This window comes from Labeo rohita, chromosome 24 (genome assembly GCF_022985175.1).
Source record: "Labeo rohita strain BAU-BD-2019 chromosome 24, IGBB_LRoh.1.0, whole genome shotgun sequence".
Classification (NCBI taxonomy): Eukaryota; Metazoa; Chordata; class Actinopteri; order Cypriniformes; family Cyprinidae; genus Labeo; species Labeo rohita.
In genome coordinates, this window is record NC_066892.1 from 21,203,383 (window position 1) to 21,210,488 (window position 7,106).

At 40.3% G+C, this 7,106-nt stretch overlaps 1 protein-coding gene across 1 annotated transcript in view; it reads right to left on the reverse strand.

Moving 5' to 3' along the window:
* acad11 (acyl-CoA dehydrogenase family, member 11) overlaps positions 1-7,106 on the reverse strand; it is an 89,979-nt gene that overhangs the window by 63,547 nt on the left and 19,326 nt on the right. The gene's annotated exons all lie outside the window — the stretch shown is intronic.

Here is a 7,106-nt window from a genome sequence, read left to right on the forward strand (position 1 = left end):
TTCATACTGTAATGTTATGTTTAGGGTTGGGGTAGGTGTACACGTTAATAAAGCCTCACACAATATTAATATCATGCTGGAAGCAAAATCTGATAGGTAGCATTTTTCGCTGTCGAATTATGCTACCATCTGTTTTAATGGGAGGTAGCAAAATCTGACAGGGTAGCAAAAATTGTCAGAACACCGGTTCATAAGAATCATTTACTAATAAAGCCAAATACACTGGGCGTGCAACCATCGTCAACAGTTTATTGAAAGACGTGCCATTATTTTGCCTTAAAATGTCGTTGATGCTGCTGAAAAGTAGCATATGAAACACTGCTTATATTTATATTTTATTCTGTGATAATTCTGGGGTGGCAGGTGGGGTGGCAGAGCTTTTTCTTAGTGTGGCAGTTGCCACCCCGTGCCACCCCGGTAGATCCGCCCCTGGCGATAAAGTTTCTTGCGTACCTTCTCGGTGAACTACGGCGTAAATGCTGCTAAATCTGAAAGCACGTGTAAATACCAAATTTAGTAACATGTTTTTACTTAAAACTCACTTCATAACTTCAGTCGAGTGATTGAAATAAATCCTTCTGTGAGATGATGTGGCTTAAAATATTTTATAGCATTCTATGCAGTAATAAAAGCAGTGTCGAATAGCACTGTATTATAATGACAATTATAATAAGAAGTCAAATAAACCACATATTGTCGTAGTTGTGTGTTTATTAGTCACGTTAAATCAATGAAAGCAGTTAAATCTTCTGTTTATTCAGCTGCAGCTATCGTTATTTCCTGGATTCTTCTTCGGGGCATATTTGGAGTTTCCGCGCGAGAGCGCCCTCTGGCCTTCGGATGGTGATTTACTACCGATCACAGAACCGTGCTCCACTGACAAGATGCGCACATGAATATCGCAGCTTTTCTTAATATTGATTGCAATATTGTCGCGATTTATCGTGCAGCCCTATGTATCCCCTTCATACTGCCTTTAGTGACTCCCACAGCGTTGAATCGGATACTTTGCCTGTATCAATAAACATAAGATAGTCATCTAACCATTCTATTACACGTTGAGAAAAATGAGAATCAAGGAGTAGGACTGAATCACCAGCTATAATTAGGCTTAATTTAAAAAAGGTCACTGCAGAATGGTCTGGGATTATTCTGTTATGATGTTTAATTGCAGTTACACATGAGGCAACCTTAAAATCGACCAGGAAAAATCTACTCTGGAGTACGAGCTACGAATTTGAGAGAAAAACGTATAGTTCCTATCAGTCGGATGCTTTAACCTCCAAATATCAACCAAATCATATGATTAATTCATCAGGGTGGTAGTGGAGTTGGGTAGGTGACCCGCAGAACGGGCAGGAGTCCTGTCCAAAGTGGGATCTAAAACCAGGATAAAGTCACCAGTCACCGCCAATTATTAGATGTGTGTTTGACAAATTGGGGAGGAGGTTAAAAACTTTATGGAAAAAGGATGGGTCGTCATAATTTGGTCCATAAATATTCAATAGCGTAATATGTACAGAAAAAAATAAAACCAGAGACAATTTGGGTCACAAATGGAAGATATATGCTTAAGATATATGCTTAAAAGGTATAGTTCTGCGAAACAAAATGGCCACACCTCTAGCCCTGCACGAAAACGTAGATTGGAATACCCCAGCAGGCACACAACGTCATAAGACGCTGATATTTGGTTAAATTTCGGTTGCGACATCGGCTGACCAAAATTCAATGTAAATTCAACGTTTAATGTCAACGTTAAATTGATGTCCAATTCCAATGTCAGCTGACGTTGATATTTTGTTGTTTTTAGGTTGTGTAACCAAAATCCAACATTAAGTCAGCGTCAAATTGACGTCAAATACTGACGTCAACACAATTTTCATTCTCAACCAAAATGCAACGTCTGTCCGACACCATGTCCAACATCAACCTGACGTTATATATACGTCCAGTGCCTGCTGGGACTTGTGAAACTCAGTTACACCTTAGAAGCCTCTGTTCATGCTTAATATGTGTCTCTTGCAAAAATATGATATCAGCAGAGACTGACTTCAATAAAAGAAAAGATTTTGAACCTTTTAACCTTGCCTCGTACATTCCAACTGGCTAAGGTAACATTACAGTTTAAAGGTTGCATATTATGTACCAGTATAGGTGAGCTTCAGTATTGTTATGATAACTGTCTGGAACTGAAGGTATTACAATAAACAGGACAAAACATGTAACACTTAACACATCCTCATGAAAAGAAAAAAACCTCAGTGCCCTCCCCCTCCCTCTCGTCTGCTTCCCCAAACGAAGCGGAGTGCAAAAAACAAACCCCATATGAACTGTGGAGCTACAAGGCTTCCTAAGGAGCAATACGGACATGTTTTAGCTGAAACAAACTTAACTGTCCTGGGGGAAAAAATAAATAAATAAATAAATAAATGGCTCCTCATCTCCCTCGGCACATATAATTACCAAATCTATTAATTTAGAACATTGGCACGAAGTCAACAATAGCTATGGAACATTGGTACAGCAAAATGGCCCAACCATAATCCCGCAAAAGGATACTTTCAATATAAAGTCAAAAGTCTAGGTTTTCTTAGCGGTCATCGGCCAGTATAGCGGCACATGAAAAGACCGTACTCACTCACAGGCTCCGTATGCTTAGAGCAACTGTGAATAATGTCCAGATCAAGTGTATATGCATAAGAAGTCAAGATGCGGCAATAATTGTATTGGCCAATGCTTCGGTGTCCTCCACTGAATTGAAGATTCTCTTTTCGATGCATGAGTGACAATCAGACGGGTGGGGAACAGCAGTCCATATCTGACACCAGCCTCCATCAGTTTCTTCTTAACTCCATCAAAGTTTCGGCACTGTGACAAGACCTCTGCTGTCAAATCAGGCTATATAGAGATCAAGAGTCAAGATGGCGCCGCTGTGGGTGGCTTGCCGTCTGTCTCTCAGTGCAATGCTGCGTTTGTCCGTTTTAATCTGTTTTATGTTATGTTTAATGCAACGTGCTTCATCAGTCTTAACCTATGATCGACGGTCTCTTTTAAATCTGGAAGAAATCTCAAATAAGCTACTGAATCAAGCGGTGATCAATTTGCAGTATGCCCCTCCTCCCCTGTTGAAGTCGATACCTGACTATCTACGCTGTTGGCCGTGCTCCCTACCGGCGAGAAGGCGCAGGAGACGACGCGGAAGACGGGGTGGCCTAGCGGTTAAGCTAAAGCTCGTCCAGCGACTCCATCAGGAGTCTCAGTTTCAACTGGGGATCCATGCGGAAGGCTTGGACGGGAATCGCTTTATCCGTTGGCGCTCGCTGGAACCAGTGTACGGATGGATTATTCCTGTGTTTCCCATCACGCGGCGCCTCTCCCTATAGTTCGCTCACCTTGGCTTTGTCGTGGAGGAGTGTGTACGGACCATCTTCGCTCGCTACCTCGGGCCAAACAATCTGCAGATTCCTCTGAACACCTGCTTCGGCTTAGGATGGCTTTGATCAACGCCAGATCAGTAGGCAATAAAACTTTTATCATTAATGATTTTTTCTCTGCTAGTAAATTGGACTTTCTCTTTCTGACTGAGACTTGGCTTACTACTGGGGATCTCAGTTCCTTTTCTGAACTGCTTCCCTCAAACTGCTTGTTTTTTAATTCTCCACGCTTAACGGGGTGAGGTGGAGGTTTGGCCTTCATATATCAAGACATTTTTTCCTGTCGTCCCGTTGTGTCAAAAAATTATAATAGTTTTGAATTGCAGCTGTTTGTAGTGAAACTGTGTGAGCCTCTTTTGGTTGCCCTGATCTACCGACCCCCAAAATATAATAAGGACTTTTTAATGGACTTTGCAGACTTTTTGGGTGATGTTACACCGAAATATGAGCAACTCCTAATTTTAGGAGATTTTAATGTTCATGTCTGTTGTGCTGCTGATTCTCTTGCAAAGGAATTTTTTAACCTCTTAAATGCTTTTGATCTAACTTTTCAGGTTAATGTACCTACTCATCAGCATGGTCATACACTAGATTTAGTGTTAACTTATGGCTTTTCTCTTTGTGATCTAGAGGTGTGTGAGAATGGTTTCTCTGATCATAAGTCTGTGATGTTTACGTTGTTATCGATGTCTAATGTATCTAAGCCGATCTGTTCTGCTCGCCGGTCTCGGCTTATTACTCCAAGTACCAGGGAAGCTTTTTCCTCATCTTTTAGTGAAGTGTCTTTACAAATGGATGTTTTGAACTGTGATTTAAGTGCTGAAGAGGTCCTTCTCCGGTTTAATTCCACCTGTGCACATGTTTTAGATTTAGTAGCACCTCTAAAAACACTTTATTATAAATCGAGATCTGAACCATGGTTAGATGATTCTACTCACTGTCTTAGGCAAATCTGTAGAAGATTTGAGCGAAAATGGAAAAAAGATAAACTCCAGGTTTCTTTGCAAATGTTCAGAGACTCATTATTCCATCAGAAAGCTGTAAAAACAGCAAAATCAAGGTATTTCACTGAAATTATAAATAAGAACTGTCACAAACCAAAAATACTTTTTAATATTCTTAATGCTGTTATTAGGCCCTCTCCTAGTGTCACGAATCTGGTCGGTGCTCTGCGGACCGCTCACCACCAGATGTCACTCTCACCTTTCCATTGCACTCTGACTGTTACTTTGCACTTCGGACTGCATCTCCCATCCTCCACCGCACTGATTGCGTCAGCCCCTGTGACCAATCAGGCTTCCTATAAAGCCCCGGACTTTCCCAGTGCAAGTCACGGATTGTTGTATTGTTGTATTCCCATTGTTAGCGTTTCCTAGTTTCTTGTTCCTAGTTCCTAGTTCCCAGTGTTTTGTTTCTCCCGCCTGGTTATCTCGTTTTTGACTGTCTAGCCGCCTGCCTTTTTGGACTATCTTTCGTTATTGGATTATTCTCTACGATTGCCTGTGATATTCCTGTCTGCTCCTTCTTGACCCTGCCTGTACGACCATGTCTTTGTCTCGCCCCTTTAATAAAAGCTCGCGTATGGATCCGCTCGCCTCTCGCCTCTCATTCCCGGTAACACCTAGCTCTTTTACAGAAGTGTCTTCACTATCATGTGATGATTTTCCCAAGTTTTTTGTAAACAAGATAAATGCTTTACGAATGGGGATAAATCCTGTTTTGTCTGACCCTACGTTTCCCATTAGTTGTACTGCTGTTTTAAGTAATTTTACTCCTATTACTGAAAAGTATCTTATAGATTTAGTGGAACATCTTAAACCAACAGGCTCTTCAATAGATGTGGTTCCCCCATATTTTCTTAAACAAGTTTTGGATGTGGTGGGTCCACACCTTCTGTGTCTGATAAATCGTTGTTTAGAAACTGGAACTATACCTGATCTGCTAAAACATGCAACAGTTCGTCCTCTGCTTAAAAAACAGGGCATGGATCCCACTATTTTAGCAAATTATAGGCCCATTTCTAACTTGTCGTTTCTTCCAAAAATTATGGAGAAAATAGTTTTTGAACAATTGCAAATTTTTTTAGCTGACAACATGATCTTTGAAGTTTTTCAGTCTGGTTTCAGAAAATATCACTCAACTGAGACTGCTTTGTTGAAGGTTTTTAATGATATACTTTAAACGTGTGATTCAGGCAACTACGCTGTTCTTGTGCTTTTAGATCTTACTGCCGCATTTGATACTATTGATCACGCTGTCCTTATTGATCGATTGGAATACTGTGTAGGTATTACAGGTAGTGCACTGGAGTGGTTTAAATCCTATCTTAATAATAGAACCTTCTCAGTGAAGATAAGAGAGTTCTCATCTAGAAATGCTGTGTTAACCTGTGGGGTTCCTCAAGGATCCATTTTGGCTCCTATCCTTTTTTCTTTATATATGCTTCCTCCTGGTTCCATTTTTAGAAAATATGGACTGTCTTTCCACTCCTACGCTGATGATACACAAGTCTATCTGCCTATAAATTCGGATGGATTGGATACTGTCCTTGCCTGTTTAACAGATGTAAAGGCTTGGTTATCACTGAACTTTCTGAATTTTAATGAGGACAAAACTGAAATTATTGTTTTTAAACCCTCAGATTCTTTAACTGTTCCAAATCCAAACCTTGGTGGGTTATCCTCTTGTGTTAAACAATATGTAAAAAATTTGGGTGTGGTGTTTGATGAACATCTGAGGTTTGATAGACAGATAAATTCTGTGGTTAAAACATCCTTTTTTCAGCTGCGACTCCTGTCTAAAGCAAAGTCTTTCCTGTCATTTAAAAACTTTGAGAAAGTAATTCATGCTTTCATTACTACGAGATTAGATTACTGTAACTCACTTTATGTTGGGATTAGTCAAACAGCTTTATCCCGATTACAATTGGTTCAGAATGCGGCAGCTAGACTTTTGGCCGGGGTTCAAAAACAGGATCATATTACTCCAGTTTTCGGTCCTTACACTGGCTCCCTGTGCGTTACAGAGTAAATTTTAAAATTTTACTCATTGTTTATAAGTTACTTCATGGTATGGCTCGACCATATATTTCAGATTTACTGATTGAGCACAGTGTTACCAGATCCCTTTTGCTCATTCCTAAGACAAAGCGGAAATGCAGGGGCGATCGCGCTTTTGCTTCTATTGCCCCAAGACTTTGGAATGATCTTCCCATTTTTATTAGAATGGCCTCTTCTGTGGCTACTTTTAAGTCTAAACTAAAAACCTATCTGTTTGATAAGGCCTTTAGTCTTGGTTGAAGCATGTTATATCTTTGTCCTTTGTTTTTGTTGTATATTGAATGTGGTTTTCTTGAGGTTTTATACCCTTTTTATGTACTTTATTATCATTGTGCTTCTGTTGTTTTTTTAGTTTTTATTGTAAAGCACATTGGTCAACTCTGGTTGTAAGAAATAGTGCTATATAAATAAAGTTGCCATTGCCATTGCCATTGCCATCCGCATACCCTCAGGGGTGACTGTTGTCGGGACCGCTTCAGGAATTAGTTCTTTAACTGAGTAATGGTGGATTCTTGCTATTAGCATCCGGGAGCGCCCTCCTTTAGCAGGCAGGGGTCCAATACGATGTGCACGATCCACTTTTACTCAGGACGGCCAGTATCAGCTTTTC